We start from the raw sequence: 23,814 nt of genomic DNA on the forward strand, positions 1-23,814 counted from the left end.
CAGGATCAATAAAAGCCCCAAGTTATTATTCTGGACCCAAAGGTGGCAGAAGCCAAGAATAATCATCTTTGGGTGTGATGAGTCTGCTTTGTGTTAGGCGTAGCTGTACTGCATGGCTGGAGCGACAACTAGTCCCTGCGGGTTAAAGGGCTGTATAAAGGGGAAGTAAAGGGGTAATGCAGTGTGGCAGGTATGGTGTCTTCTCTGTGGTCTAGTCGCAGTGATTCACTACATCACATGTGTAGCAAGGCTCTTCTGTACACAGTGTGAGTGTGTGGTTATAAGAGCTTTACTCTAAGGGTTGAAGAAGTAAAGTACGTGTCTGCTGTTAATTCTTCACTTCTTGGCATTGGGCCTGAAAACACCAGAATATCAGTAACTCTATTAAATGCTTTTTACTAGCTTTTCTCTAAGAAAAAACATTCTTTCCAAAGATAGAAGTATTTCTTGAAGGAATAATTTTATATTATTTTTCGTTCTCTTTTTGAAGATTTGTAATCTGAAATGTGACTGCAATGAGGTAGATGTTAACATGCATTTGCCAAATAGTTCCCCTCTTCTCTGTTGTACTTTGTCATAGTGGAATGGGCTTTATGGTCATGAGCTGAAATACTTAGAATATGTCTGTGATCTTAAAGCTTGGCAGTTTTATTACATAGGCTTTACAACATTCATAAGTATGTGAGTTTTCCTTTCTTCATGCCTAGTTCCACCATCATATAGATTTATAGATGCCATAATTCAAATGGCGTAAAACTTGTAGAAATTGGTGCTCCTCGGGGTCACGTTCAAGCCGTAGAGTGGATTGTCCCACTGTGCACAAACCTCTCTGTTGCTTTTGGCATCCTTAAAAATGCTCTTTTCTTGTGTTGATAGGTGGGGACTTAAGTCAGGCAATACTGGCTCCAATGATCTTTAAAGCCTTAGCAAGCAGAGCAGCATAGTGTGGTATAGATCAGTATGACGGTATAGATCCACTTCATCTCTGTTTCTCAGAAAAGGAATTCTGTGAAGTTTTGGGCAAGCTGATAGAGAAGTTAGCTGGTAATATCAGATGAAAGGGAAATTTGCCTGAATTTGTCTGTCTCAGAATGTTTCTCTATGTTGTCTTTTGATCACCATATTGCTTACCACCAGACAGAGCAGGATTAGAGAACGCTGACATAAAATGATAGGTGGCTACTTTAACCTCTTTTCTTAGTTGTTTCCAACAGTGGCTCTGGGTTGTTGGAGGGAGACTTCCCAAATTGTTTCACTGAATAGGGCAAATGGGCATGGTGTCTTTGGGCAATAGCAAATTACCTTTTCTTCTTCAGGTGAAAGCATGGAAGAGTGTGGGAACCAATTGCTACACCTTTCTAATTATTTACAGGGAACAAATTCTAAGTTTGTTTTCATGGATATGGATTAAGGGCTACATGTAAAATTTCAGAAAGGAGCTGTGTTCTCTGGAGGTTTGTTTTGTGTGATGTCAACCTCTAAGCCTTGCAAAGACTGCTAGAAGCAGGATTCAAAGGCCTGATGTTCCCCATGTAAAGTAAAATTTTACACTTCACTTGATTGTGTTTGCCTTTCTGACTGCAGTGTTGACTGCTGAATGCCATCTATTTTGAAATTTTTGGGAGAAAGTTTTTTGTTCTAGTAAAAAATCTGAAAACCGGAAAGGGAAATTGAGGTACAGGCAGGACTCCTGGTGCCTCACCATCAGGAGCAGCAGCCGTAATCAACTGCCTGTAGATCAAAGAACTGGTCGATAGCAGCTATTAATAACTTCTAACATAATGCTCTGCACCCTCCTAGCTCTGCTGAGCCTCTGTACAAATTTTAGAAATGTTGACACCTGCATGACTCATCTCACAAACAGAGGAGACAGCAGGAATGAGGCACCTTGGAGCCTCAGTGGTTTCTGAGATGTGGGGAAACAGTCTCTGACGGGGAGGGCTGGGGAGGGAAGGAAAAAGGGAACAGCAACACATTTAAGTCAGTATGGCAGAAGGGTCGGGGCATCCTGGGAGCCCCTGGTGTGGATGGGCTTGGGAGGGCAGTATGCAACCAGCTTGTAGAGTAGCACAGAAGAATGAGAAGAGCCTGGCTGTGAGCGTCATGCATGTGGCAGCAAAGCAGCAACGTGCACGACTAGTCTGATGAGATCCAGGTAAGGTCTGGTGAGGCTGCAAAGAGAGAAGTGGATCTGAGCTGAAGAGGCCAGGCTGACACTGTTACTTTTTGCTAGGCTAAGTTGGTTAAAAAGTGGAAAACAATTAAGATGACTAGTTAACAGAGGATATACCGCTGCAGGTAACCACAGTTATGCCCACAGAGGAGTGGGCAGCTCAGCGTACACCGGGAATGCTGTGTGGCTGTTGCAGGAGCAGCCCTTGCGCAGTCCCTGTGCACTGCATCTCTGCTGGGGAGGCTCCAGGTATCACTGTGGTCCAGGAGCATCTTGAGTTTAAAAAAGCCCTTGTAGCCTCTAAGGCAAATGCATCCTCTTGCATTACATTTTGTAGCGTCTACTTTTCAGCTTTGTTCATAAACCTTAAAATTCATACCATGCACCACATCTCTCCTCCCTGACTTCTTTTATTGCAGTTTTTTCTTTTTTTTTCTTTTTTTTCCTTTTTTTTTTTTTTTTTTTTTTTTTTTTTTTTTTTGCTATAGAGTACTTAATTTACCAAAATCTCTTTCTGTGCTCCCTAACAGAGAGCCCTTTGATACTTACTTTTTTTTTCCCCTTGTTTCTTCTGGCTGCCCTAATCTGTTTCCAGCAGCCCCACCTCTGAACAAACCATAGACTGGTAAAAGTGATGTTCTTAACAGGGATTTTTCTTTACTCTAAAAATGGAGATTTTTCCCATCCATTCCAGCAGCAGCTCTGTGTGAGGCAGGAAGCTGTCTGGTGAAGACGGAGTGATACCGATAACGCAGTAGGAAAGAGAAGGAAGCCGTGTGGGACTAGGAAGATTTTGGGCTGGGGCAACAGCTTTTAACTCATTAGGGAGATGAGGTCTCTGATAAGTCCTTTGCTTGATGTATAAATGGAGGTGGGAAGCAGTTTAAAAAGAACACAGGGAATGAGAGAGGAGTGTGTAAGCCCTGGTGGGTTGTGTGTGAGTAGTTTATTAATGTATGCTGGGAGGATGGAGTTAGGCAATACGCTGCATTGTGCCTGACTCCCTCGTTCCCTGGCCCTCGCTGGGCAGGACAGCTGCTGGGAGTGCTGCTGCGTCTGCATCGCAGGCATCGCTGGGATTACAGGTACCTTTCCAGAAACTGAAATACAGAAGGATGCTTTCATCCCAGATCACTTCAGACATGCAGCGTCACTGCGTAAGAACTAGTCCTACCGGAGCCTGATGGGGCAGAGGGCTGGAAGACAAAGAAAGGCTGATGGGGGAACTTTTTAAATCCCCTTCATTGATGACTGATGAGAAAAGCTGGATCTCTAATGCATGGACATGCAAACACGTAGTCTGTTCTGGGACTGTAAATGATTGCTTTATCCTCCCCAGGATTGCTTGCCCCCAGCCTGACCCTTTACTCCACGATGCTGATCTGGCTGCAGACATTCAAGAAAGTACTTTAGGGAGCATTGCATGTAAAGCAAGGGGGAGATGCAAAGAAAAATGTCATCTGAAATGGTGGCTGGAAAAGCAAGCAGGCTGTGTCAGCCTATTTCACGTGGTTAATGAAGTGTCACTCACCATCTTTTTAAAAGTGTGTTTTGGAACTGAAGAGGGAATGAGTTTGTCCCTGGCCAGCCTGCTATAAATACTTAAAATAAACAGAATTGTAGCTGTATTTATATCTTGGCATGAATTTTTGTTTTGATACTGGTGATATCAACAGTTTTCTTGCCAGTCTTGGTTAACCTTTACTACCTTAGCTCCCATTACTTATAATTTCAAGGGAAGTATGACAAAACAAGAAGCTTTTGTGCATGTAGCAGCTAATGTGAAAAAGCTCTGATGTGGAGTTTAGTGTTTGAAAAGTTAAATCCAGCTGCACAAAAGAGACATCATCATAAATATAACTTCATTAATAGCGATTTTATTACAACACACTTGGCTCCATATGAAACTTTAATGAAGAGAGATTTGCAAGGAAGACTCATGCTGACACCTTCAATGGTCTCCAGCATTTTTTACATTGAGACATTTACACTGTCTGTGAGCACCATATGTACTCTAATCAGTTAATTATGAGTCTGACAGTTTCAGCACATGAAATGCCATATGTTCTGTGTTTTTGTTCCACCATGGGCATTACTGGTGACCTCAAAACTCATTGACCAAATATTGTCACCTTATCTGCACCTGATAACCACATCGCATCTGCTGGCAGTGAAAATTGGGCATTGCTGATTCTTGTCATGTTAGTCACAGATTTGCTCCTTGCAAAGGGAGTTACTTAGCAGTCACCCCGGTGTTTAAAGTGCTTAAAATTTACGTGCAGATGCAATAAAATGTTTATTTGAGCAGTTAGCAGTTCCTCCTTGTCTCTCACCCAGCTTCCCCCATCAGTGCTTTTCCACTTTTTTTACCTTCTCTTTTTTTCTCTCTTTGATCCACACTTTATGTTTACCTTGCTTTATCCCTCCTCTGCTGAATTTCTTCTCCCCCTCAAAGGTAAATTGCTTCTTTACATAGCAGAAGGGGTTTCTGTGATGATGGGAACTTTACAGAAAAAATTCCTCTCATCTGTGCAAGGTACAGAAGAGTTTGTTTTAATTTTCAGATTTCTTCTGCCTGCTTTCTCTACCTCTCTGCTGCCGTCCAACCTTTGTGCCCTGTTTTTTCTCAGTTACAGACAACTCATTCTCATTCTTACAGACAACCGTAAGAAGCAGCGAGATTACTCTGCTCTCTTCGGATGTCCATAAGGAGCAAATCAAAGTCACTAGAGCTTTCCTGCCACTCCAGAATGGCATATGTTTCACTTGCCCAGACTTCTACTGTCATTGTAGCATCTTATCTGTGACTCATGTGGGAGAAAACAGGCGCTCTCTGGAGATGATGCTAATGTGCTCCATGCATCAGCTACCACTGATAGCTGAAGCAGTCACAGGGCTGGACATCATCTTCTGACAAAGCAAACACCTTGTCGAAATAGCATTTTGAACCTGAATGCTTTGGCATCTCTTGGCAGACTCGAGCCTTCCCGAGAACCACTGTGGTCCTTTGCTTTGCTTTTCTTTTCTAAAGGAGAGTAGGTCAGGCTCCATGTCCTCCGGCAGTCCTGCAAAATGGATTATCTTGGATTCTCTCTTCTTTCACACGTTTCATCTTCCTTCAGACCTGAATGACCTTGTCAAGTCTGGGAGCCATTAGTTTCCTCCCCTCCCTTTTACACTCGCCAGTGGCTGTGTTTTGGGAGAGCACCTTGCAAATAACCGCCATATAAATGAGGAAGCCAAGTTGCGGGGGGGCTTAATGATTTATTAAAGGTGACAGTCCCTGCTCTGTGGAAGAAGAGTACCTCTTAAAACTGGTTGATGCTGCAGCAGGGCCTGTCTCTGCGTACCTGAGACTTTTTGTTTGGTCAAACTACATTTTAAAACTCAATTACTATTAATTTTTTTGAGGAGATTCCCCCTTTTGGATCTGTCCTGAAAGTTACTAATTGATCAGTAGTAGTCTATGGCACCACCTTATACTGGAGATATTCTGCACAAACCAGCATTGTTTTCACTACAGGTAGATTTGTACAGCTATTTTTAGTGTATGGATGCTCTGACAGTTTAAGAATGGCTTTAACTCAGCAGTTCCTAGGGACTACAAGCCTCCATCATTCTTAAGAAGTGAGAATATCTGGGCACTAACTTGCATAGAGTAAATTAAATCGCTAGCTAAGACAATATCTGTACCTTTAGCCCATGATAAGCTGCTTTATAGACAGAAGAATGACCAGTTGCAGAACAACGAGTTTTTTGAGGTAAGGACCCTTTTGCCGCTCTTGGCTGTATATTGAAGTAGGCTATTGAAGTGCATGGGACAGTAAAGCATTTTCCAGCTCTGCTGCCTTCTTGTGCTTCAAGTGCAGTAAGAACAAGGGGAGACATTGTAATTTCCGTCGCCTCCTGCTGAAAGTCATGCTCCTGATGTAGATGTAGTCTGTGACACTCTGCTCCCAGTTCTCTTACTGACTAGATCATGTCTTGACTCTCTCTAAACTTAAAAATTTCTAGTAATGGTAAATATAAATTACCACCTGCGTTAGAAATACAGGGAGTTTAGGATGGACTCCTGCAACCTCCGCTGGCTGAAGTGTTTCAGTCTGCAGGAAGCATACCTAGCCTAGGTGAGACTGTGCTAATATCATCAACCTGCTGTCTAGGTGTGATGCTCAAAGGACGTGGGAATGCTCCTGTTCTCGGCCTCTGAAGGATCTCACTTCAGCCCCAAGGAGATTGAGAGATGCCAGCAACAAAAAGATTGCTCCCTCCCCTGCAAACTGTGCTCCCCTAAAAATGCCCTTGGTATGAACAAATCCTCCTGTAGCTCCTTCCAGTGATGTTACGAATAACCAAGCACGAACAAGGCTTGACCTAGGGAATTTGGATTAGCTTCAAACGTACCTGGCTATAGGAGACAAGAGAAACAGATGAACTGCGTCTAAATTCCTACAGAAGATTTAAAATTGCGTTCTTCTTAGTGATGTTTCGGAAGCAGAAGATGTGCAGTTATGAGTCATTTACCACAATAGAACAGGGGAGAGCATTTCATACGGTGTTGAGAGCTTTACAATGCTTTACACTGGAGAGCTTGCATGCCTGTGCCTAGAGATACAGGCTTTGCAATTAGATGTCTTTAGGTGGAGGAGGAAGCAAGAATACATTTGGAGTGGGAGCAGCGGCCCTGTCCCCAGCAAATGGCAGCAAAGACGTCGCATAAAAGAGCTGCTTTCGTGCAATATGGTGCATATCACCTCCTGCTGTGAGTGTGCAGCAGTGGGAGCAGGGGGCTGAAATCAGGATGCAAGTAGCGCAGTGATAATGTCTCTTCCTTCACAGGTGGAAGACAGAAGGAAAAAGGCAAATAAAGCATCTTTGGGGAATGGGGTTAGGAACAGCTAGCTACTAGCTTTTCAAAGGGAAGGCTTTGCGAATGTAGAAGTATGTTCTTATGTCTTATGTCAGTCTCCATCACTTGCTGTTGCAAGCCAGGCAGTGTGGAGGGAAGGGCTGGGAGTCAGTAGGGAGGCTGCTGGGCAGGTTCCTCCAGTGCTTGCACCACTTTCCAGTGTTGCTTTCCGCAATTACAGAATTGCTTTTTTTGCAATGTAAGAGAAACATTCAATGAATAAGACAAACTGCATTCTGCATTTAATTCAGAGATTTAACCTCCTTGAATCTTTTTCCAAGCTGGAAAGCATGGTGTGATTTTATGTACCGCTGGTCTCATCCGTGTGGATCGTGCAGCTACAGCCCATGTCACTGCTGTGCCACATGTCTGGTAGCAGGGTTTGTCTGCAGGGGTACTCGAGTGACCCTTGGACGGGAACAATCAAAGCTTCCCAACAGCTTCCAGGGTACGTGGTCTCTGTCTGGAGCAGGGTGATGGGATCCCATTGGAGGCAATGCCACACTCTCCGGAGCACTTCCAGCCCAAACTTGCCTGAAGTGTGTGGTACGCGTTCATGTGGCTCACCGCCCAAAAAATATTTTGGTGCCTGGCTCATTAGGGACAGGAAAATTGGCCAGTCCTGGCCAATTTGTCTCCAAACTAAGAACCGGGTTTGTTTCTGTTGCATTCCCAGAGGTGCTCTCTGGCCAGTGCATCTCACCTTTTTTGAACTATATTGGTGATTCAGGCTTCGGTGCTAGCACAGATGTAAGGTTGATGTTAAATGTCTCCTAATTATTAGAACTACTACTTAGGAACATTCTCGCATTGATGAAAGCTTTAACAGCTTGTGGAAACCAAGCAATTCTGGGGGAGAAAGGAGGTAAATATCTTGTGAAAAAAGTAAAAGCTAAGATTGCACGTCAAGATAATGTTTTATATGGAAAATGCCACGGAAATTTTAGCTATTCCCTAACTGCATTGTATTGATGACATTAAATAGTGCTTGTCTGGGCGTCTTAAGAGATGTTCTGAACTTGTTGAGATTTGTTGATTTTTGTAATGATTGGATTTGAATTCTGTGATTTGTAGAGCTTCATTTCAGAATAATTACATAATCTGCATAATTTAAGATTTAAAGTATGTATTTGTAAGTGTTTTCGTGTCATTGTTTAATTCATGATGATGGTCTCCTGTAAGAAAGAGGGATTAATGTTTTTATTTAAAATTATTTTCTATTTAAAAATACGCTGTAAAGAGTCTAAAGATTTCCTGCGGGGCCTTCACACAGGCTTGTTACATGGTTCAACACATTTCTGCCCACTGTCTTTCTCTGGGCTACAGCTACAGAGTTTTGTTGAAATCCTGTTACCAAATAGTTATAATATATAAACAGAAGAAGTGCTTTGAGAAAACAACATCAACACAAGCCTGTTCCCATGCTCTTGTGGATCCTAACGCTCCTGCTCTTTGCAGTTTGTAAGAATGGTAAGCTCTACTTTAATAACGTAATACTTTGGTTATTGTGGCAATTAGAACAACAGTAGTTAGTGTCTTGGTTTTCTTTTTGAAGCCCATTGATTCTTTCTTATTTTGGCCTTAATTACCAGTAGTAGAAGGGGTGTTTCTTCAGGGAACTAATTAGTTTAAAAAGCCTGGTTCAGCATAGTGCTTAAGCACAGTTAGTTGAATGGTGCCCAATGCAAAAGCCGATTGCAATTGTTTTATTTCAGAACATACATAATTATTCACCTTTAATACTTTCTTCTCCATAGTTATGAGTTGCATTTGCTCCTATATGTTCTCCCTGTCTTCCCCTATGGACCAGTTTGTCCACAAGCTGCAGCTTCTCCCTTTCTTCACTCTGGTTTCATACCAAGGTCATGAATTAGAGTACGGCACCATTGCAAGTTGTAACTTGAACAGAATTTAAAGGAAGGTGGTGGAATTCTCTATTTTTCTCTTTTTCTTTTTCGTTTAAATGTGACTAGCCTGGGAACAGAATAAGTGAAAAAACTAGCTGATAGCGGTTTTCACCAAGCTGTGAATAAAAATGAAGCTGTTGATATAGATCTCGTCTGTTCAGGGGGGTCCAAGTAAATTGTAAAGAACAGTTCTGCTTTCTCGGAGGCTTTGCAATTTATCTATTTGCTTTAATCAGTGTTAATGTCAAATGTACTTTGTGCTAAAAGCTTTTCAGCAAAACAAACTGGAAGTCCTAAGTTTTGGAAAAAGCCACAGTCTTCCTGTAATGCAAGCTGTAACATTTTTCTTTTGAATTTTATTTATGCTGTTTAATAAAACGGGCAGTACTACTGTACAACACATGTGCCATGAATCCAACTATGGTGACAGTAACATAGATATGAGATGCATGGCACATCAATTTGACATATTGAACTGATTTATGTTTTCAATTTGTTTAAACGGTTGTAATGGCTATAGCTTTGACAGATGTACACTCAAATTTTGGTTCTGTTCAAGACCACATTAAAACCAGAACTGATTTCTGGTTTAAAGCATTGATTTTTACCTATTCCGTGTTCTCTTGCCTGCATTCCACGGCAGACTCGCAAACATGAGTTCTTGTAACATCAATTTTACTTCCTTTTGGAAAATTGTAGAAACAGCTCATTTTCCATTGGAAAGCTGATTTTTGGACGAGTTGCTAAACCTAAATATTTTTAATTTTTAAAGGAAGTCAACAAGAAGCTTGAAAGATTACATGTTACACTATTATTGATGTATAAAAACCCAATGACATTCAGTAGCTATGAATGTGAACAGGGCAATTATTTTGTAGAGGTTATTTTAAGTAGAATATCTTGTGTAATGGGAGATTTTTTTGAGGCTTCTTTGTGTAAAGACTGCCACTGTACATTTTTTATGTACACAAAGAAATGACGAATGTCTGTATCAGTATTAATTTATAGGAGTATCTCTTGAGAGCTCACAAACTCTGAATTTTTCTTAGTCAAGGCTGTGCAATGCAGTTGGGAACTGGCCTAATGGTAGAGACCATAAACCAATGATCTTTACTTTATGTGACACATATTATTGCTAAGCTAGTTGTTACCAACCCTACCTTTGGCAATTATATTCTGACTACTCTGAGTTTTATTGACAGTTCCTACAGATGCAGTGTTCTTCACTTTCTAATCATCTGGTTTATTCCATTTTGTAAGAGGTCATTTCATTAGTGGAAAATGCAGCCTTAGGATAGATCAGTTCCCTGACCCGATTTCTCAAATATTCAGATAAAATGTGTGCTCCTTTGACCTCCGTGGATCTAACAAAATAAGGTTGCTGGTTTCTGAAGCATTCTGTGACCTTTTGTATGAAGAAAGGTGTTACGGACGGCTAGGAGTGATGGCTGCATGACTGTGGTGACAAACTGTATTTCTCTAGGTGGGAACATTCAAGCAGTGGCTAAACCACGTTCACTCGTTATTTGCCTTCCGTGCATGTGGGTATGAAAGGGCAAGAGCACTCGCTTGCAGACTGCTGCAAGGAGACCCCCCCCTGGTTCAAAGAGCCTCGGCTGGAGGTACCCGGGGCTCTGACACTGCTGTTCTTACTAGGTGGAGATGGCTCTGTCTGTGCTGTTTGCTCAAAGATCATCTGAGTGTACTTAATTGTATCTCAGCTGCAGCATGGCAGCATGCAGAGCTGTTGAAAAGAGAGAAGTTGTTAGCATTATGTATGGTATTTATTTAGAGTTGCTCGTTGCGCTTGGCAGAGGCTGCCTGGGGGCCTGTGATGAGCGCAGAACTACCTATGCAGATGTATGTAATTCCTGTGGATGTTTATAGCAGTATAAAATACATGATTAGTCTTAAATTCTTTCAACATACATGATACCAAACATATCCAAGCTTGTTTGAAAGTGTCAGTTAATTTTTTTAAATTTATTATTGCTACCAAAAAGCACAATGTAAATACATCTGTATACATACGTATGTGTTCCTAGTTGCATGTTCAGGAAAGCATACCTAAAGAACTCCAGATGACTGACTTTATGCTCATAAAATAACATAGTGTCCCTGGCTAATTCTATGGGCTTGTTATTGCTTTGCTGTTTATGTACGTTTCTGAAGACAGTAGGTGAGACTATCATAGCTATATAGAGAAATGACATTTATCTTCACAATGCAGCATGACCTTATTGTTCGTAAGTGGCATTTCCTCTCGAGATAATGAGCACCTTTTTATTTAGGCCAGGCAAGACCCAAATTCATTGTATCTGATTTCTACAGCCCATCAACGCTTTACACATTACTGTAATTATTGCAGATGTTAGTTTCTGTTGCATTCCACTTGCTCTTTATATTCCATTTGCTCTTGTTTCTGAGCAGCAGAGGGGATTGAGAGAGGGAAAAGGTCACGCTTGAGTCTTCATGAACATCTGGGAGCTGCTGCATGGCACAAATATGGCCACTCCTACAACAAATGCACATTTTCTATATCCTTCCTATATGTCCTCTTCCACAAACAGTGAGTCACCATTTTGGCATGTATCAGCCTAGGATGGACAAGCAAACCGGTGTTGCCTTGAGGTCAGCCACATTTAGGCAAAAGTGAATCTTGGTAGCTGTTTATCTGCTTGGTTAAGAAGAAAGAAAATTTAAGTGTGAGCAGAAGGTTAAAAAAAAAAGTGTTCATAATTCTTACTTGCAAATATTTACAGAAGGGAGCTATCTGTCATGCTCTGTTTTGCCTTACCCCGGCTCTATTGCCTGATTTAATTTTGCCTGCAGCATTAGCTGTGTGTGTACTCACCGCATCCCTTGCAGTGCCCATTCACCAGCGAGCCTGTACCCGCCTCTGAAATAGAACTCCCAGCCTCAGAGCATCCCATGCTGTGCAAGGAGAAGCAATTCAATACATCTTGTACCTTTGTGGCGGGAGCTAATAACTGAGATTATCTTGGCATATGTTCTGACTTCTTTCCTTTTCTTGCCAAATGGAGATCTTTTATGTTTCTGTAGCACGGCTTTGCTAGACAGGCATTCAGGTGCGAGGAAACTCAAAGGTTTCTAATGGGACCATCAAGCTGTTTCACCTTTTGCCTTGTCAGTCTGCGTTTGCTAGAGCGAGAAGTGATTGTGAGTTGCTGGATTGCTTTCCTGAAATGAGTTGCTGTTTGGTTCACTCGGAGAAGATAAACACTCGCACCTCAAAAACATCATCCTGTCTGGCATCTTTGTTGGCAGTCTCAGCAGAAGGGCCAAGGAACGAATGGACCATGTCTAAGATAAAATTGCAGTGCTCCCTCTGGAGTTAATCCTTTCAGCCCAAAATTGAGAAGCAGTCATGGGGCAATGTAAGGAAATACGCACTTCTGTTCCTTCTGCTCTATTTTATGGATAAACAAAGGACTTCGGCCCCAGATTGATTACTCCATCACTTTGCCCTCACAGTAACTCTCCTGCAAGTTTTTACAATGAAAATTAAACTGATGGTTGGCAATCACAGAATACCTATCACGCTTGTGCTATGCAAGGATGGTTTGTTTACTTGTTCTGTTCCTGTCACTGCAGTTTTTTTGTGTTTGTTTTTTTTTTTTTTTTTTTTTTTTACCCCTTGCATACCCTTTCCAAACCTTTTTTTAAGTAAGGAAAGATATTAACTGATGGAGTTTAAAAGTTTGGATTACAGGCCATTTTGTTAGCCTTCTCCTCCTCCCTACAGGAGGAAATAATTTGAGAAAGCTGTGAATCTGTGCAGAGCTGGCATGGGATAAGCCTCCATCCCCACAGAGGAGAAGGCTCTGAGGAGGTCCTGGGCTGCTCGCTGGCAAACTCCACGGGCCGGACAAGATCTGTCGCGGAGTTGCAAGGAAGGACTTTACGGGAGTAGTGAAGGACCTTAAAGCTAGTCAGACTCATTGGAAAGAGAAACCAGAAGGTTTTCTGCTCCTTGGATTTTGTGAGAGCCTCCTTCAGGCTTGAAAGAAGGAGCATAGGATTCGGAGGAGTAATTAAAAAGGATAATTAAGTTGGCTGCTTTGATGAATGCCGGAAAGCTGGAGACTGGGGATGTTGTGGGCAGTCAGACTAGCTGTGGGAGAGAGGAGGAGAGTGAGCAGACAGGTTGGAACAAGAGCTGTGAAATAAAAATTCCAGTTATTTTGAGAAATGGTTATTCAGTATTTTAAAAAGGAGTTTATTAGAAATTTTCCTGCAAATGCTTTCCAGAAACTAGATTCTCTCTGGGAATGACTCAGATTCCCCCAGGCCTGTTGTTCATTGACATGAGTATTTTCACTTTTCTTGTGATGTGGATGGCTGCTTAACTTTAATAGTTTTGAGTCCACTCCTATTTTGGATGACTCCTACTACAAGACGGCTGCAGGAACACTTCCAGCGCTTTACTTTAATGACTGCACTTAATAGTATGTTGAATCTGATATGTAGAAAAGACTAGAAATTAGTCCAAGATGGCCCACAGGCGCTTGAGTGTTCAGATAAGACTTTCATGATAACATAAAAGCCTTCTTCAAGTCATGAGTATGTGGGGATCTTCAGGGCATCCTCAGTCTTAAGTCACAAGCATGTTTTCTCTGTGAACTCATGGTTTAAATACCAGTTTGCCTACAGGAAGCCGTTCCATCCTAATGTCGAGCCTAAGCTCTGTTTCTGGGTGAACTGCACCAAAGTCAGCATCATGGTTGGGTGTCGTGTTTTGCATGTGATGGATGCTGCCTCCGTTACCTCCTTGTGTCTCTGTCCCGGCTTGCCTCGAGTGTGGCACAGTTACTAAGTGATGCTCTGGCACAGCTGTGTGCCTTCTCCCATCCCTTCAGTCCCCTGGAAAACTAGAGGCAAAAACATATTTGTGCACTTCATACATTTGAACGTCTTCATGTCTTTTTATCCCTGCTTCCCACACCCTATCATTTTCTGTTTCTTTATATTTTTAGCATGTTTCTTCTACCTTGTTAGCCACCTCCTTCCCAACAAACAAGTAAGCAATAACAAGAGAAAACAACAAAAAAAATCTTGCTGTTTCCTTCGAGTGCTTGCTTTGCATTTGTTGCCTATTTATAGATTATTCATTTAAGCTATGGTGGCAGTCAATTAGAAATGTGGTGAATCCTTCTTTCAAGAGTGTGCCAAGAGAGGATCTTTTTAGTTTGTTTGCTTTTTTTATGATTTTTGCTGGAGCCTCTACAGTGTGCTTAAATTCCACTGGGATTTGTTTATTTTGAATAAATTCTCAAATAAAAATAGAAGAGTTTTGCTCCTCTTCAAGGAAGTTAGAGGAGCATGACCATGGGGCGCAGGGATATTTGATTTTTATTTGAGGGTGATAAAAATGTATTTAACACAATTTTTTGCTTCCAGTTGTCATCTGGGAGGATTTTTACTTTTTCAATGTAAGGACTGTCTTTGGATAGAGGTACTGTTAACCCCCCCCCCTTTTTTTTTCCCCTTACAACCTATGGCAAATTCTGGCTCTAAATCCTATTCTCTCTGTAGTAGAAAACCGATGAGGTATAATATTGCAATTGTAAATTGCGACTGCCTCTGTGGCGGTGAAAAGGACACATGATCTTTGTGCTTTGGTTTCTCCTTTTGTTGAGCAGGGTTGGTGCTAATCATCTTCAGTGCCTCATGGGGCGTTGGAGAGGCGCAGGAAGCTTCTGCTGGCGTATCCCAAGCAGTGAGGCAGGAATTGTGGGTGAGACAGAAGTACATCACAGGTGAGATGTTGCATGAGACCTACGTTAATAAACTCGGCTGGACTTTTGCTGGCTCCATGGGACATGCTGAGGTGTGGAGCGTTGCCAGGGTTTTTGAAGTGAAGTTTCTCTGCAAGGAGGCTGGAAGCCACTGATTTATGCAATACCTAGAAATGTAAGTGCTAGCATTCCCCTTCAAGGGTAGGAGCTCTTTTTTGTGGGTAGGTATGTGTTGGAAAAAGATACTTTGCATTTTTTTTTCTATGCCACATATTACTGGTAAGGACTAAGGTTGTTTTTGCTTTTCCAAAACAGATTTAGAAAGCAAATACTGTTTTAAACTGGGTCTCTGCGTTTGCCAGAGCCTCTGTAAAATGGTTTTTAGCAGCCAGTAGCTGTACTAGTTTGGGGTTTTCTTCCCTTTTTTGTTCCCCCCTTACTGCTCGTTGTTTTTATGCCACGATACCCTGGCAGGACAACCAGGACGAGGCAGAGTCATCTGGGGAGCTGACCCAGAGAACAGGTATGAAATTCCTGCTTGGCCTCAAGTGTGAATATACCTTCTGCATCAAAGAGGAGAGTCTGCTAAACTTGCCTTGCTCACAGTGCTGTACAGATAATACAGGAAAATGAAGGTACAGGATGAAGGAGGAGAATTATCCTAGTTGTTTTTCATCTTGCCTCCTGTGATAGGACACGATTCTTTGCTTTGGACGTTCCTAGGTCAGTTGTGTTTAGAGCAGCCGTTGGCGCAGATCAGCTGTGCTAAGCACACTGTGACATTTGGAAATCCCTGTCTGGAAGGGGAATTGAGTGATGAGCTTGTGCTAATTATAATAGCTATGTTTAAAATGTAATGTTTGCTTTATTGAGCAAAATCCAACTACACACCCAGACTAGAGACTGGAAGTACTCTGGCAGCAGAGGAGACGGGTCCTCAGCAAACGCATTCCCAGGGCGGAAGCAAGGGCAATAGAAGCGTTGCTTCGTCAGAGCAAACATTGCACAATCTTGTCCGGGAGGTGAATGTTGTTACCTAGCAACTTCCAAGAATGTTTCAGATTTGTTGGAGACCCTCCGAGGCTTAGGCCCTTTACCCACTGTTCTGCTGGATGCCAAAAATACGCTGGCTGTAATTTTGCAAGCCAAGGGCAGTGCTGGCTTAAACCCCTCCCTGACCTTTATTTGAGCTAGCACAATCTGTGCAGTAGTACAGAGAACCAGGACAAGAAACCAAACTAGATTAAAATTAAATCAGAAGAAAAAAAAGTTTGATTTAAACATGGATCTTCACTTCCCCGATGGCGTTTGCCGGCTGGCTCACAACAGTTGCACTGGGAAGTGTTGCTGACATGCCTGAGGGCTCCTGTTGGGAGCGTGTTTGTGTGGCTAGCAGTGAGATATAGTTAGGGATGGGGCTCATAGCACACGTATATCATTAAATACATGTTTTCTGAACTATCACCACACATCACCAGCTGCCAACAGCCTTGGGCACCTTAGAGGAAGCTGCTACCATTGAGTGCTCAGGGTTGCTAAGGTCAGTATGAGTTGTTCAGTAGCCTTATTTTAATAGTTAGAAAGGTTAACTAAAGCAACTGTGATATTAGGAGACTTGTATAAAAAGAAAACCATAGCTGTGCTGCTGTTTAGCTTCCAGTATTCTTTGTTTCATCCAGCTACAGATCTTCTGGCTGGAGTCTAATCCATGCACAAACCCCTCTTCCTCACCACTGCTTCCATTTGGGGCAGAGGCTTTCCATCCATACCGCTTTTCTCTGAATTTCTATTCAGATTCTAACTCCCCTGAAAAGCTTGTTTTAACTCATAACCAAGTACTAGTGTTTCTCTCCAAAGATACTGGCCATCCACTCGTGTCTTGAGAAGCATTGTGAGCCTTAGGCTTATAGGGGTGTAGAGACCTCTCCTTGGCAAGCAAGAGTATTTTCCAGGTATTCCACTGTCAGCCCACTGGAAAGAAAATGTTGCTTTATGGTTGGTGGACTGACAATAGCTTTTTATACCTTTAAATTAAAAGTGACACACTCATGTAAATCATTATAACAGTACTGTATGCAAACACAGTGCCTGGATCCAGAGTAGTTATGAGATGACAGTGAATTGGGGTGAATACCCTTATTCTTGACTTTGAGAAGTGCAGTGACAATGAATCATTCTTAGCGATGAGATGCAGCAGTGCTGACTCATTGGGCTGAAATTAGAAGGGCTTTTTTAGATAGAGATGTAATTCCACCATTTTTTCTGATGAATGGATAAGAGTGAACATTTTTGTTGGCTAATTTACAGACTTCATCAACTAAATGTTGTTTCTTTCCCTCTAGCTATCAAACCTAGTTGGAGGCAACTGATGGGGGAGAACTTAGATCCAGGGAAGTGGTACTGGAAAAAATGCATAGGAAGGAGTGGCAGAAAAGTTCACAATTTGGTAGAGACGCTGGGTGTCATATTGCCACCACTTCTAGTTTTTGAGATTCCCTTTTCCTGGGTTTGGTGAGTGCTAATGTTTGCTTTCATCAAGACAGGGGTTTTGGATCCTGAAGTCATTCTGCTGATAACCTAAAGAAGGCAAAAAAAAAAAAAAAAAAAAAAAAAAAGGAGTTAAAATTTTGCCAAAAAATTAAGCAAATGCACAAACATTTGCTCCCCCCCTTCCCCAACCAACTTCATTATTACATCTAATAGCAAGGGATTCTGTTCCCGTTAGCTACTGTGTCTTCTGCTTGTCACCTCTCGGACTGCTTCCCAGTTCAAGAAAGGTTAATACAGCCTGAAGAAAACGTCGTGCTCACTGGATCCCAGAACTGCTTATAGTACCTGTTTTCAGATCCCTTAAATAGCAATGAATGACCAGATTCCCAGAGGCTCTACGTTCGTTTCAGAATCTGGTGCTGGTATCCCTTCATTTCAGCTTTAGAGATTTGATCACAGCACAGTAAAATTAATTCTCTTTAGTGTTCTCCAAATGATTTGTGTTCCTTTCCCTTTTTGCTGTTTCCCTGTGGAATGGGCTGATGCTCTCCTAATGTTTTTTAGTGGCACTAATATATTAATAATTTGTTTTACTCCTGGCAAGAAATTTGCGGTCAACCCTCAATAGACAGATTTTATGCCAGGTTATCCTTCTGCTGTTGGGTTAAAAATTTTGCTAGGGGAGCACCAGAAGAGAAAGGACCCCCTGCTATGACTGCACACTCAGCTGCTTTTCTGGTAGGAATATTTCTGAGCCCACAAAGAGAGTATTAGTGGCAGAGGCTTCTCTGATGGGTGTTCCAGTGATGGGGAATGACTCCTTTGGAGAGTCCATCAGCATCTGGCAGTCACTCGTGTGTGTCCGGGAGATGCTGTACTGGCTGACTGCATGATGCTCGAAGCAATTGGCTTGGCAGAGTTTCATCAGTCAGGCTGCCCTTTGCTGTTGAGGAAGCAGCTGCAAACTCGCATTTTTTGTTTGGCAATGTATTCTCTCCCCAGGGGCTGCAGCACCATTTGATTAGGATGGAGGGAGGGAGACCTATTGCAAGAGTGTATTATTCCCAGCAGAGCCATGCTAATCTTTTGGTCTCTTTGCTCCTTCTTAGCAAGGTGTTGAATGAAAACATCAAGGAAAAACAGGAGAGAGGAGTCACTCGGCTGTTGCCCCTCAATCTCACCTCAACCTCGGCTGCAGCTCAGAGAGTAAAACAACAAATGCTTGCTCTTGTTTTGAGATGTTTTTGCAAGTCTAATGCTTTTTTGTCACATGAAAAGTCTGGTAACACCTGAGCCCCTTATTTTCCTACCTGCCTGCACCTACCTGCTTTCTTTGTAAGTGTTTCAGTCTGGCATAGGGCTGTCCGATCTCCAGGGACTCATCCTTTCCTGAATATAATGCTCTGCATTTTTCCATGTCCCAATTTGCTTTGGTACCGTGTTCCTTACCTGACAGCATCTGCCTGGGAGATTATGCGAACAGTGGTGTTGGAATAGATTTTGAGAAGCTCAGAATCTTTCCCCAAGTTTTACATTTTATTGCAGTTGTGAAGGTCACCTTTGCTTTGAGGATCAGGGAGATTAGGTTACCGCTACCTCTGAACGTGGAGGTGCTCGAGCTCTGCACTTAATATGGTGCTTAATCCTTTTACTGCCCGAGTGGTGTGGCCCATCAGGTGCATTTTGTGTCAACAGTGGTACCTTGCGCTCAGAGATTACCTTTGGTCAAAGGTTTTTGGATGGTTTTACAGAGTGAGTATTATCTTTACCTTAGAGAGGGAGGGGAAAAAGGAGTTTCAGAGAGTTTAGTACTTTGCCCCGAGTCTCTCAGCAGTTGTTAGGCAGAGTGGGAACAAAAGCCAGGTCTCTGCTGCAGAACTATGCAGCTTATTTTAAGTAGGTCAAGTGACTTGCCAGGAGTAAGGATGTGGGCAATTTCTGCTTGAAATCCTATCTTCCTTGTATCAGTTGTTCCACAGTGACTTTGTTTACACCTCTTTCTTACAGCATAACCAGTGAGAATTTGGGGTGATTTCATTATAATAAGCTGTCGAGAATTCATGACATTACTAAGTGACTGTGTCTCTTAGAAGAAGAGAGATTGGTCTGTCCTTGAGACTTAAGAGCAAGAGAAGGGTTTGGTTATTATCTCTTTGTCCAGTAAATCTTGATAGTGTGTTGACAGGAGCCCGTATCTTGCAGATGTTTTCCCTGTATCTTCAGTAATTATAACTATGACTTCAGCAATTTTTCAATTTGCAATATCATTTTTTTTGTTTAGCACCCAAGAGCCTTTGCTTTATTCGTCCTTCATTTTGGTAACCAGCTGCTTTTTGTCTCTCACTTGGGGGCGGCATTTCCCTGCTGCACATCAAATCCAGTAGAAAACTGGTTCTCAAAGAAGTAGCAGCTCTTGCTTTTTTGATGAAAAACACCCTTTGCTACTCTGCATGAAGCAGTAGCCTTCAGTCCCTGGGTGTTGTGCTTTGCTGTGATGCCCAGGAGCACGAGTCCCTGGAGGTGTGGGACATCTTGCTTTTACAGGCATTCTCGTTTCTTGTCTTTTGTGTCCTTGCTCAGGGTAAAATTAAGAAGGACTAAATTTCATGGAAAACCACATAAACTGTGGCCTGAGACACGTGCTTTTCATTGAGCTGTAAGCCTATCCACATAATATAAATTATGTCAGTAAGTAATGGTCTCTGCTTTGCCTGTTGCAGCTTTTCTGCAAGTCAGAGTCAATGTTGCTTCACTGTATATAAATTTCTGAAACACATTCAAAAGTTGTTGGGGAATTTTCCCTTTCATTTTGCATCAGGCTGAGCCCCCTGCCACCTCCAGTCCAGCTCCTGTAAGATAACATGGTGGTTTTGATGCTTTTGAGGCAACACCAGAGTTTATTTGTAGCTGTTATTTCCCACTTTATAAAGTATATGCATTTGATTTTATAACCAGGAGAACTTTTCTTGAGAACAGCAAAATTGAATCTGTAAAGCAGCAAGGAAATTATTTAGCAATGTCTGATACTAAACTGACTTCCTGATCGTGATCTCAACTGATGCAATTTTGTGAAAGATCAGTAATTTCATCTACAAAGCATCAAAATATTTAAAATTAGAAATGACCATTTAACCCAGTGTAATTTTGTAGTGCACTTCAGAGATGCTAAAACAATACTGTATTGCTACTAATCTGCAGTAATGGTGTGCTAATGGATTGAAGGCGGAAGGTAGCATGGTATAAATGGATATATAACTTTAAAGTATAAACAGGTAAATGCATGCATTAACTGTTGAAAGCTGAATCCCATGAGTGAGATTTCAGATTGAACACTAATGAAAATTTCATTTCAGTTCTCACAATATTTTAATATGCAGGATCACAGTATTCAAATAAACTGAAGTCTAACTACAAGTGGCTGATGAGTTACTTCTGTCTCAGTCTCTGCCACTGCCAAATATAAGCTGTCTGTGGCTTTTGTGAAATCAAAGTTTTCCTCTTTAAAGCCAGAATCTTTAAAAATATCTTTGCGTGCAAGGTAATTAGTGACTGCAACCTTCTCTTCAAAGTGTTCTCATGATATTCCTCTCTTGTTCCATGTAACTCATCAGCGCGGTGCATAGAGCTATATGTTTTTAAGTTTACAATTGAATTGTAAGTGTTACAATCAGTGCTCATCAGAATTGTCCTGGGAGTGCAGCCATGTTTTGGGGTTTCCTTCTGTATTTCTGCTGCAGCTTTGATGCACCATATATTCCTTGTGTCTCCTGAATCTGATAGAAAGAAGCGATGTTGTGCTTTTTTTTCCTTCTTCCCCAGCTTATGGCATCAGATAAGATATTCTGGCTTGGACCCTGTTATAGGTCACATAGCACTTTAGCTACACGTTAAGGCCGTCTAGCTTGAGCCAAGAAGCTTCATCTCATACCTTCTTTTGTAAGTGATTAGATATATAAGGTACTGTGAAATTACCCTGTGAACAGGGGGCAGCCAGCACAAGGAAACTGAAATTATTTGGCATGTTAGAACATACAAGATTCCATATTTCTGTGATTGGAAGCCGATATATCCATGTAAATTTAAATTGTGTGTTAACTTTCTCAAAGAGGAGAGGCAAGAATTTATCTTAGAAGTTAATTAATTTGAAATAGCTATTAATTAATATTATACCTAAATTTGCCAATCTTCACAGTTGACTTGAATTTGCATACAACTGTTGCATATAAAATACTGCTAAGGGTATCTTGGGCTTTGGCGTGCTGTAAAAATGCCATGGTTTGCAGCTGTGCTACAGCTCTGCCAGGCTGAACCTCCTCCTCCTCCCCTCCCATGCGGTGATGCTGCCCTTCCAACAAGCGGCCTTCCTTCTGGGGACCCGCAGTTGGGATTTATAGCTGTGAAAGCGCAACCCTGGAATAGGCAGCTATGTGTGTTCCCAGGTATTTCACCCTGATGAGGAAGAATAAAAATTACTCTCTTTAATTTGAGGTAGTGAATGTGCTGCTTGTTTCTCTCCCTTGTAAAGTACCTACGTTGTATTAATGTGACTGTTAAGATAATCATGTTTTTTGATGAAAGCGTAAGACTAAAATGATGTTTCCAAATGAAGGTTGTTTTGATTTATTCCCTGTATGCAGCACGCATAATTTTGCTTCCCTAACTCTTTGAAGCAAGCTTTAATTTTATGGCTTTGGCTGTTGCTGCTACTGTGCTGTGCCGTACCTATGAGCTATTTAATGTGCAACATCGAGGAGTAAATTAATGCAGGTCCACAAAGAGAGCGCTTCGATTTGCTAATTGCTTGTAAAGCGGAGGGTATTGTTGTGTAGAGAAAGACTGTTCATTAGAGATTGAGTAGCTAATTTTTTCCTACAAGTGAGTCTCACATTTGAGCTGCTTGCCTATCGCTCAGGGCAGTCGGCTCACGTTCAGCCCCCAGAGAAGAGTGTGGGGCTGTTGATGGAAGCAGTGTTAACATCGGCCTTGTAACCACCAGATTGCTTTAGTTTCATTCATTAAACCCTCCCTGACCAGCCTCCTCCAGCGTTGTCAGTAAAGGCTGACTTTTGGAAGGTATAGAAGACGAATTATTGATGCAGGGAAGCAAGCTAAACAATTCAGAAATGTCTCCTTAGGAGCAGAATCGGTTCCTCTCCTTAGGAGCCGAATCCGTTCCTCTCCTTGGAAACCGTTCCTGCTCCTCTTTCAGCCCTGAGCTGCTGTATCCTGGCGAGGCCAGAGCACGGGTTATCTTTCCCCTCCTGCCACTCTCTTTTGAGGATGACAGTAGCATTGACAGTAGATTAGACTGTGGTGTCATGTAAGATGAATGTTTTGAATTGACAAACCCTTTTTTTGGAGGCTTAAAGTAATTGACTGAATACTTGAGAGGATGGTTTCTTTTCTGCTTACGCTACTTACTTGATTTTCTTTTACCTGGTTGTGCTGCCTTCTGTGGGCAAATTGGACTTTACATGTATTTGTATATCTGATTCTTAATATCTCTTTGCTTATCAGATTTCTTAATGCTTGAGTTCAGTGATCCGTGGGAATTTAACGTGTGTATTAAGTAATGAGAATTTCCTTGGAGCTTTACGTTAACTTTTATACATAGACTGAAAATTCAACACGCAAGTCTGTCTTACTGAGAGATTCCTGAGATACCAGGTGAATGTGATCAATCAAAAAGTGCGTAAAACAGAGCTGAGCCACATATATGTAGGACATTGCTTTTCCCAGTGCGAAACTCGGGGATGGGGCTGGCAAACTGCTCCAGCATCTGCTGCGGATAACCCTCCCGTGCCTGCTGGCGTAGAGGTCGAGGACTCTCGCGCACCATCTCCTTCCGAGCCACCCCAAGGGGCTCAGGTTCGTTGCTCGTGCTTTTCTTGGCTGCGAGTGGCCAGAGATGACTGAACTGAGAAATCCAACAGTTCATTCCTGAAAAGGTTAAATTCTAAGAAACGATATAACGCTATTTCTTTCAGGTCTTTTCCCAGTGAATGCCCGAGGCGGGGCTGGGCGCAGGGCTCAGCACACTGTCGGGCACCAGTCCAGGGCCCCCTGCAGCCCCTTCCTTCCATGGCTGTGGTGGCTGGCAGCTCCTCTGATTAAGTGAGATGTGGGGATAAGTTCAGAGACTAATTTCTTCTTCATAATTAAAAATGTGTGCATCTGTCATGCTGCTGGTGATTAGGTTGTACTTTCTTGTGGCCTAGAAGGAATATGGCAGTGAATCACTTCACAAGCAGCTGTCCTCTAACAGCTGAGCTAGGTTCAATATTTGATTTAAGCTAATAAAAAGTCTGGGGTAGGGCTAATGTTTACAAACTGGATGTGATAAAGCATTCAGATCATCTGTTTCGCAGCCAGGCGAGAGCAGGCACAGGGGACCCCTCTGAAAGTTCGAGCTGTGTCTTGTTGTTCGGTGCCTGCCTGCGTACGTGGGCACGGGAGGGAGCGGGAGGTCCCCGCTCCGGTCTGCGAGCGCATCGGCCAGCATCAGCTCTGATGGAAAAGCCTCTTTGTTTCCAGCTGTATCATTGTAACAGCTCTCAATGCATTAAATATGTCCCT

At 42.3% G+C, this 23,814-nt stretch overlaps 1 protein-coding gene across 5 annotated transcripts in view; it reads left to right on the forward strand.

Moving 5' to 3' along the window:
• The window catches only part of MAD1L1 (mitotic arrest deficient 1 like 1), a 381,442-nt gene that overhangs the window by 161,304 nt on the left and 196,324 nt on the right, over nt 1–23,814 (forward strand). The window lies entirely within an intron of this gene.

This window comes from Mycteria americana, chromosome 12, assembly GCF_035582795.1.
Source record: "Mycteria americana isolate JAX WOST 10 ecotype Jacksonville Zoo and Gardens chromosome 12, USCA_MyAme_1.0, whole genome shotgun sequence".
Classification (NCBI taxonomy): domain Eukaryota; kingdom Metazoa; phylum Chordata; class Aves; order Ciconiiformes; family Ciconiidae; genus Mycteria; species Mycteria americana.